Source organism: Diplotaxodon limnothrissa, linkage group LG19 (genome assembly GCF_057381915.1).
Source record: "Diplotaxodon limnothrissa isolate DT_005_m linkage group LG19, D_limnothrissa_male_GT1.1, whole genome shotgun sequence".
NCBI lineage: Eukaryota > Metazoa > Chordata > Actinopteri > Cichliformes > Cichlidae > Diplotaxodon > Diplotaxodon limnothrissa.
Window position 1 is genome coordinate 15,263,552 of NC_140614.1, and position 10,557 is coordinate 15,274,108.

Here is a 10,557-nt window from a genome sequence, read left to right on the forward strand (position 1 = left end):
CTTAACCAGACTGGATGGCACCATGTCTTATTTTGTATGTGCTGCCAGCTGTTTGTGTCTGAACAGAATAATTTGCCTGTGTCTGCACATCTTTGTATTATATGTTTGTAGACTTATGTATTTAATAGCAGAGTGATAAAAACTAGATGTAAAAATATGTGCAATGAGTAAAACATTGCGCTGCATTCAAGTGAAAATGAGTAGAAAGTGTCATGTCAGTGTCAAGTATATGTGGATTAATGGTATGTTAAAACATTTATTGGCACCTTCAGCTGTAATGATTTATCACACAGGTCTGAAATTGAAGCCCTGGGTTTCAGTAACCTGGTATTAACATTTAAAGCTCCAGTTTCTAGATATGTGAGCTGGATGAATAAATATTTTTTATGTTAATACTTTATCACACACTTGAATGATATTTAAAGAGGACATGAAACACTGCATATATAGAGGTTATTTACATCCTGGAGCCCCAACCACCAACCAACCACATGACTTAATGTTCAGTACTAACAGAAGATCGCGCTACACGTATTTTAAAAACCTAGCACTTATCTTGTAAATCCAGCTTCACGCCCAGTGTTACATCAGTTTTTGAGAGCCGGGCTCCATGATGTAAATTAACCTTTACATGTATATGTGTAGCTTTTCACATCCTCTTTAATGTGAAGAGTCACTTGCTGTCACAAAAAAAGAGAATAAAAAACATAGCCAACTAACCAAGTTTTTAATCATTTGAACACATTTTAAAGCTATTATTATTTATAAAGAAGGAGGAGGAGAGGGAGAGGGCAACACGCCCACAGCCTCACAGGATGTAACAAAAAGGAGCAAGTAAGGTGGTTTGATCACCTGGTTAAGATATAAACAGGATCACTCCTTTTGAATTTTTTCTGGGGATACCCAAGTAGGAGGAGACTCTAAGACTGGCACAGAAACCACTAGAGTGTTTATATATCTCAACTGACCTTGGAAGGCCTCAGGTTTTACCAGGTGGAACAGGAAAATCTGGGGAGAATCATCTGGAATACTCTGCTTAACCTGTCATCAGTATAACCTATGCAGAAGATAATGGATAGAAGTAAGTAAGATAATAGGGAAAAAAGTTATAGTTGTTTTATACATTTTGTGTTATGTTATACAAACTCACTTATACAGACACTATTTACAATGCAGTAATGACTTAAGAATCTTTCCTGCATTCTAGCCACTATGAGCAAAGTAGGAAGTGTTATTATGAAAAAATAAAGAATATCAGGCCAGAACACAAAGAAGAAAATAAGTGGATTACCAGGAGCACCTGATCTCCCAAAAGAAAGGAAGAGCGGAAATAATTTTTAATGGATGACAAGATAGGATGCACTTATGGATATGGTTTCAATATACCAAGTATTAGCCTCTTAAGTCTGACATCATTAGCTATTTCCAGGTCCAAACTCTTCTTTGGTTCTCTAACAAACACTATACCATCACAGAGTTAAAGAATAGCCCAAATACTTTCATCTTCACTTATCAGTGTGGCTGCTTTTTAACATCACGAAAAGGGGAAGTTAGCTAACTGAGTGCTATCTAAAACAACAGCTCTACTATCACTTTGGACATAAATGAAGACAAAAAACTAAAGAGCTGCAATGTTTGTATGGTTATTGAAGTTGGGCTAACACTTCTATATAATGGGGTGCTACCTGGTGGCTAGCTACAGAGATATAATAATAATAATAATAATGGATTGGATTTATATAGCGCTTTTCAAGGCACCCAAAGCGCTTTACAATGCCACTATTCATTCACTCTCGCATTCATACATCATATGGTTAGGCTAATATAAAAACTTGTGCAGAGCTACGATTAAGATGCAATCATATGACAGGGAAAAAAATTCTGAACAGAGAAAACTCAGTCAAGAAAAGACCTGAGAGTCGTGAATATGCTGCTGGTTTGGATGACTCTATTTGAAAACTTCCTGTTGCTAAAGCTTCATGTACCCATTGAACTTTTAGCCTCATAGTGATTCTTTTCTAAAGAATTCAGATATTTGGTGTCTTCCAAACCACAATCATGGCAGTGTTAATAAACACTGGACTCTGCACAAAATATGCATATGCACTTTGTATAAATGAGTCCCATTGTTGTCTGAATAGTTAATACTGCAGTATAAGTAATAAAGTTTTGAGTGTGGACAGTGAACATCAGCAATTGAATCAAATATATGTGCAAGTTAAGAAATGATTAAAAAAAATTTTGTTTGTAGGAACATGATGTAACTATCTGAACAACCAAACTGGGATCAGAAGTCTGTCATTACGGATTTTTGAACTGTTCTTTTTGATAGCGAATATTTGGATTAGAGGACCGTGTCCTCCAATAGACTATTGTTTCAATGCCTGTGTTGATATTGGATTCAGAAAACTGAAAACTGAATCTGAATATTATCGTCACTTATTCGTCACTTCTGATTCTAGCACTACACACAATAATGATATGAAAATGCTCATATTTCACTGGTTATAAACACACAAAGGCACTTAAGCTTATTCACCGCCTAAGAACAATCTCAAATCCAAATATATTTGGCCCGTGCAAATAAATAATAAACAACAAAATGCTAATGTCATTCACTATTATTGTGATTTAACTCAGACTTATGTATTCCATTATGTAATGTGATAATATAAATCCTATACCAAAAAACATTTCTTGAGATGTATTACTTGTTTTTCTGTCCCTTCTCTGCTTCTCTCTTCTTGTCCTATCTGTGTCCCTCGCAGAGCTGCAGGCAGATGATTGTTACCTCTCCTCCTTCACTTCAGTAACCCAGTCATTTAATCTCTTCTACTCACCTCTGTGACTGCCATTCACACTCCTCTTTGCCTTCCTCGTCTTTTGTCTCTCTGTCAGTCACATAGCTGTCCTTTTCTCCCTCCTTTCAACATCTTGTGTTTCACTCTCCTTCTCTATCATTTATGAACTTTATTATCAAACTTGAGTTCAGTGATTTGTGTCACCTTCACTCCTCAAAGTGTACATGTTAATGGACAATACAAGACAGCTGGAGATTTACATGGACACTTATGTTAAGCAGCGTACATTATACTATGCATACCTTAAGAGTTTTTCTACATGTCAAGTCTACAGTAGTCTTACACTCATAAATGAAGAGGCTGCTAGGAAAGCTGCAACCACCAAGTACCTGCAGAGGGTCAGGCAAGTCCTGAGGAGTCAGCTGAATGGTAAGAACAAGATCCGGGCCATCAACACGTACGCCCTGCCCGTGATCAGGTACCCTGCTGGGGTAATAGGCTGGCCAAAGGAGGAGATAGAAGCCACTGACATAAAGACAAGAAAGCTCCTTACCATGCATGGAGGGTTTCACCCCAAGTCCAGCACCCTGAGGCTGTACGCTAAGCGGAAGGAAGGGGGCCGGGGACTGGTGAGTGTCAGCACCACAGTCCAGGATGAGACAACGAACATCCAAGAATACATTGGGAAGATGGCCCCAACTGACCGAGTGCTCAGTGAATACCTCAGGCAGCAGAAACCCAAGAAAGAGGAGGGAGATGAGGAACCATCATGGAAGGACAGAGCCCTGCACGGTATGTACCACCGGCAGATAGAGGAGGTGGCTGATATCCAGAAATCCTACCAGTGGCTGGACAAAGCTGGACTGAAAGACAGCACAGAGGCACTAATCATGGCAGCTCAAGAACAAGCTCTGAGCACAAGATCCATAGAGGCTGGGGTCTATCACACCAGGCAAGACCCCAGGTGCAGGCTGTGTAAAGATGCCCCAGAGACAATCCAGCACATAACAGCAGGGTGCAAGATGCTAGCAGGCAAGGCATACATGGAACGCCATAACCAAGTGGCCGGCATAGTGTACAGGAACATCTGTGCCGAGTATAACCTGGAAGTCCCGAGGTCAAAATGGGAGATGCCCCCAAGGGTGGTGGAGAATGACCGAGCTAAGATCCTGTGGGACTTCCAGATACAGACAGACAAAATGGTGGTGGCTAACCAACCGGACATAGTGGTGGTAGACAAACAGAAGAAGACGGCCGTAGTGATCGATGTAGCGGTTCCGAATGACAGCAATATCAGGAAGAAGGAACACGAGAAGCTGGAGAAATACCAAGGGCTCAGAGAAGAGCTCGAGAGGATGTGGAGGGTGAAGGTAACGGTGGTCCCCGTGGTAATCGAAGCACTAGGTGCGGTGACTCCCAAGCTAGGCGAGTGGCTCCAGCAGATCCCGGGAATAACATCGGAGATCTCTGTCCAGAAGAGCGCAGTCCTGGGAACAGCTAAGATACTGCGCAGGACCCTCAAGCTCCCAGGCCTCTGGTAGAGGACCCGAGCTTGAAGGATAAACCGCCCGCAGGGGCGTGCTGGGTGTTTTTTTTATATATATATATATATATATACACTCAACAAAAATATAAACGCAACACTTTTGTTTTTGCTCCCATTCCCCATGGGATGGACGTAGAGACCTAAAATTCATTCCAGATACACAATATAACCATCCCTCCCAAACAGTGGTCACAAATCAGTCCAAATGTGTGGTAGTGGGCACATCTGCTATATTGAGATAATCCATCCCACCTCACAGGTGTGCCACATCAGGATGCTGATCTGACATCATGAATAGTGCACAGGTGTACCTCAGACTGCCCACAACAAAAGGCCACCCTGGAATGTGCAGTTTTTTGCGCTATTGGGGGTCTGGGGACCCAGAACCAGTCAGTATCTGGTGTGACCACCATTTGCCTCATGCAGTGCAACACATCGTCGCATGGAGTCTATCAGATTGGCAATTGTGGCCTGTGGAATGTTGGTCCACTCCACTTCAATGGCTGTGCGAGGTTGTTGGATATTCGTGGGAACTCGTACACGCTGTCGTATACGCCGGTCAAGCACATCCCGAACATGCTCAATGGGTGACATGTCCGGTGAGTATGCTGGCCATGCAAGAACTGGGACATTCTCAGCTGCCATCTGCCCTGAACAATGTGAACCATGATTCATCCGTGAAGCGCACACCTCTCCAACGTGCCAGACGCCATCGAATGTGAGCATTTGCCCACACAAGTCTGTTACGGCGTCGAGCTGGAGTCAGGTCAAGACCCCGATGAGGACGACGGGCATGCAGTTGAGCGTCCCTGAGACGGTTTCTGACAGTTTGTGCAGAAATTGTTTGGTTGTGCAAACCAATTGTTCCAGCAGCTGTCTGGGTGGCTGGTCTCAGACGATCTTGGAGGTGAACCTGCTGGATGTGGAGGTCCTGGGCTGGTGTGGTTACACGAGGTCTGCGGTTGTGAGGCCGGTTGGATGTGCTGCCATATCCTCTGAAACGCCTGTGGAGACGGCTTATGGTTGAGAAATGAACATTCAATGCACGGGCGACAGATCTGGCCCAGATAGCAAGGAGACATTGAACAGATGTTGATTTTCCATCTGAACCATCAGAATCGTCAGGATTGAAATGTCAACACAAAACCAATGTTGAAACAACATTGAAATACTGATGAAACCTTACACTGACATTGAAATAACATTGATTCACTGTTGTTCTGTCATCGTTGATTGTTGATCTATTTATAGTTGACAAGGTGACAACAATCACGTTGAAAAACCATCGATTTATGGTTGAGCGGGAAATTAAAGCTGCTACCACTTGGACTATTCCGCAGCACCCCTATCACATTGGTACATCCCTCCAGGTAACCATTGTCTTGGTTGTAGAGCTTGTAGAGCGGGACATTAGATTTACTCTCAGCGGAATTGACCGGAGAAGGCATCAGTTCATGCACTGCACTGGCCTGCACCACGATTAGTATAAGGTAAGAATGAATGACTTTTGTTCTATTAGTTATTTCCACGGTTGTATTTGAATAACAGTAAAAAAAAAAAAAAACAAACTTGTTAATGTAAAGTTTCGGATAAAATGTGGGATCCCGAAATTGTGTCTACTTTTATCTTACAATCCGGCAACAAATAAATTGCACTGCAAACAAAGTCTATCAACAAAGAAAACATTTTTGTTTCATACTTTTCCGTTATATTCCCTTACAAAGCTAGCTTTAACGCTTCGAGGGTTCCTTTGTTCTTGCCGTCGCCTCGGCGCTTGACCCAGACTTTCGCTCTGTAGTTGCTTTTTAGCATAGTACTACAAAAAATTGTAAATCTGTGATATATGATTGATAAACGTAAAGGTAACTGTATAAATGTGTTCAATGACTTTGTTATTTTTAATGATTGGTGAGCACCCGCTTCGATTCGCACTCAATTCAAACTTTACGTTGCACGCTCACCTAACTTTACGCTGCACGCTCACCTAACTTGCGTTTGCACCTTTTGTCCACACGTAAACTGCGTTTAGCATTTACGTGTGGACGAGGAAGACGGAGAAAACGCAGCGTCAAAGGTGTGCGCCTATTTTGACGCCACACTGTGCGCCATGTTTTTGTCTCGGTGCCATGAATTCCTACAATGGCAGACTTAGACAAAATACTGTTAATTTTATTATCTTCAGTGTTTAAATGCTTACATATACGGGTTTGCTTGTAATTGTTGCCTATATACATTTTAAGCTATTATTTATTATTTAGTTCAATCAATAGATCAAGTTTTGTAGTGACTATGAAATATATTGTAATTATCTGTTTCCTGTTTATCCTAGACAGGGCAAAAAAGGACTCCAAATTAAAAAAAAGATAAAAATGAAAGACTGGTGCATTGTGCAGTTTAGCACTGGTGGTACAGAAATAGTCCCTAGATCATGGATAAATGGGGAGAAATTGTCATGGCCTCCATATCCTCCGTGAGACACATTCAGGATCCACGACACAGTAAAGAGGAGAGTTCATCCTGGTGCAACATGGCTCACCTATGCACCAGTCCGACTTCTAATAAGCCATGGTGGGTATCATCTGGATTGGTGTTGTATAAATGTAACAATAACAAGTTTTTCGTGTCCTAATTTATGTCTGGCCATACATTGTGTTTGTACTTCCAGACACATTTCACGAAGCAGAACGCAGTCTTCAGAAATATCTAAGTGAACACTGTGATATGTCTGACCTTCAGTCCGAAGCTGAAACTCAGACCAGTCATAAAAGAAAGCACAAGTAAAACTTTTTTTTATTTCACAAACATATCTTTGATTGCTAAGAATTTATGATCTTGTCTTTTATACATATCTGTGGTGCTTGCATACTGCAATATCACCACATAATATAGTCCAAAAAGTGGAAGCTTGTAAACTTTTTATAAATGCAAAGCCGTGTACACTTGTGCACTTCAAAAATCCCTTGTATACTGTACCTTCTTGCACATCTGTTTCCTGTGTGTGTTGTTATAAATCAAACTGTAACTTTAGGAAAAAATATTCCAAAAGCACATTTGTAATTACTTATGACCGTTTTCAACTTTTTTTCTTTAGACCAAATCCCCTGTACACATATAGTGACTCAGAGGATGAGCAGCCCACCAAAAAATGGTTTCCCCAGGCCCCTCGAGTGAAAATACCAGGTAATAAAATACTGTCTAGTGTCTTTGTACATATCTGTGTGTGACACAAGGAAACGTTTGACAAGTTGTCTGTATTCTTAAATACTTAAAAAATTTTTATCTTTTTCTGTCAGACCTGACGAGAGCTGTTAATGAACTCCGTGAGGAGGTCAGAGCCATCCGCAATGAATCGGTAGATGCTGGGGTACTGCCTCTGGATTTGCCCTTGCACAACATTGAGGAGCTAAACAATGCAGAGCCAGCTCTTCAATCACAAGAGGCAAATAAGGCAATGGTAAGTATATAAAGGTTATGTACACTTTGTAACTATAAATTGTAATAGCTGTCAGATGTGATTTAAATACATAACAACGGCCTGTTGATTAAACACACAAGCACTTGCATACACATTTAAGACATGAGACACGCTAATTCCATCTCTTAAAATGTGTCTATAGGTGAGACGCTTTGCCTTGATTGGAGCCTGACGCAGCAGTTAGGGGCAAACTCTATGTCCGAGTTTGTCTTTGCACAAGCAGTGCAGAAATGGCTCCGATACGCCCCAGATCGTTTGGGTGGGTGCAGGACGCACATCATGCAAAAAAATTACAAACTTCTGTGAATCATATAAACGTAAATAGGAAACTGACTTTTAATAAAGTATTTAGCAAACGAAACATGCCTATTGACCTTTTTTTGTTTATTTTTTTTCTCTCTTGCATCACATGCAATGCTTTCTTATTTTAGGATATTAATGTTGACATGATACATTGTGAGACATTTGGTTTTTTTTTATAAAGGGTGTCCAATTTAAGGAATAAGTACAATTATGTGTTTAGGTGGTTGAAGTATTGATGGAAACATGCAGTAGTTTAGTATTGGTTAAAATACCTATAAAGAAAGGTAGATTTCCAGTCATGATTTAACTGTTGTTTTAATAAAAAGCAACTGTGCGAAAGAGGTGGAAAATCAACACCATAGCTCAACAGTGTTTCAATATCAGAATCTGACATTGTTTCAATGTCAGCAGTATTAGAAAATATAACGTTGAATCAACGTCAGGTTTCAACATTGATTCAACATCAAAACCTGACGTTGTTTCAACGTTAAAAAAGGGTGCAAGAGTGACGTTAGGTCAACGTCACACTTCAACGTTGAATCAATGACACAGCCTGATATTGACTCAACATTGTTTCAATGTTTCCTTGCTATCTGGGGGTTGACATTCCTGCTGTCAGCATGCCAATTGCACGCTCCCTCATTGCTTGTGGCATCTGTGGCATTTTGCTGTGAGACAAAACTGCACATTCCAGGGTGGCCTTTTGTTGTGGGCAGTCTGAGGTACACCTGTGCACTATTCATGATGTCAGATCAGCATCCTGATGTGGCACACCTGTGAGGTGGGATGGATTATCTCAATATAGCAGATGTGCCCACTACCACACATTTGGACTGATTTGTGACCACTGTTTGGGAGGGATGGTTATATTGTGTATCTGGAATGAATTTTAGGTCTCTACATCCATCCCATGGGGAATGGGAGCAGTAACAAAGGTGTTGCGTTTATATTTTTGTTGAGTGTATATATACCGTAATTGTCGGGCTATAAGCCGCTACTTTTTGCACAAGCTTTGAACCCTGCGGCTTTTAGTCAGGTGCGGCTTTTCTATGGATTGTCCATGAGCGGATTTGTTTTTGTTTGTTCCGCTGTTATACGGCACTACGTTGCCTGGCGGAAGGATCGGGGTTCAAGAGTGGTATGTTGGTCACATGTCCATCCGCCAGGCAACGTAGTGCCGTACGAAGTAGCACGAAAAACAAACTTCAAAGTAGCACTACGCGTTCAGCTGGAGGCGTGGATGATGAGCGGCGATAAACTTGCGAAAAGCAAGTTATGCCCAACTCCACCACTGGATTCTGACAGCGTGGAAAAGTGTGAAAACATCCACGATCACCAACGGATTTCGAAGGGCTGGACTGCTGCATGATGGAGAGGAGGACACTGCCACGGCCCTTCTGAGGGTGTTCGACTCCGACACTGACAACGAGGATTTCTTTGGTTTTGAAAGTGACAACGAAGGAGAGAAGCGGAGAGTGGATGACGAAGCCATCCTGAACCTGTTCGTTTCCGACACTGGAGGAGAGGACTTTGGTGGTTTTAGAGCGCAGGAAGATGGTGGTGAATGACTGACTTTTCTTCTTGTTAAAGCCATGTCACTGCACCTGAGCCCAAAAGGTAGGCCGAATCTATTTTTCTGGTGTGCTGTAGGTTATTGTTATGTACTACATTTGTTACTCATTTATGAAGCACAGTACATGTTTCGTACTTGTAATTACCGGTACTTGTACATATACCCTAAAAAGTTATGCAAATATGTACCCATAACTTGTTTTTCAAAATATTAATAAAAGTGATGTGTCTCCAAACAGCCGTCTCTTTCCTGACAATTCCCTTTGTGCATATTCTCTTACATATGATAAGTCAACATTGAAACACCTGCGGCTTTTAGTCAGGTGCGGCTAATGTATGTACAAAACAGGATTTTCCCCTGATTTTAGCTTGTGCGGCTAATATTCAGGTGCGCTCTGTAGTCCGGGAAATACGGTATGTATATATATATATATATATATATATATATATATCATAATCTATCTGGGGGGAGGGGGGATAACTAAAGTCCTTATTATACATGGTAATTTTAATATTTCCCCAGGGCAGCTGGAAATGGACAACTACTGTAGAGCTGAAATAATTATTAAATTAACGGAAAATACAAGAACATTTCACTTTTAAGTTAATTTATCATTAAAATTATTTTCAAGTGAAAAGTACAACAATGTACTAATATCTGACATATCTGTTGACATCCACCTTCTCTGCTCTTTTGGGGAAACCCCTCAGTGTTTCCCAAGCCAGCCAAGAAATGTAACCTCTCCTACATGTCCAAGGTCTACACCACAGCTTCCTCTTGGTTGGAAGCACCCAGAACAACTTGTTGAAATCCTGATAGGATGCCTGAACCCCCTCAGCTGGCTCTTTTCAATGGCAAA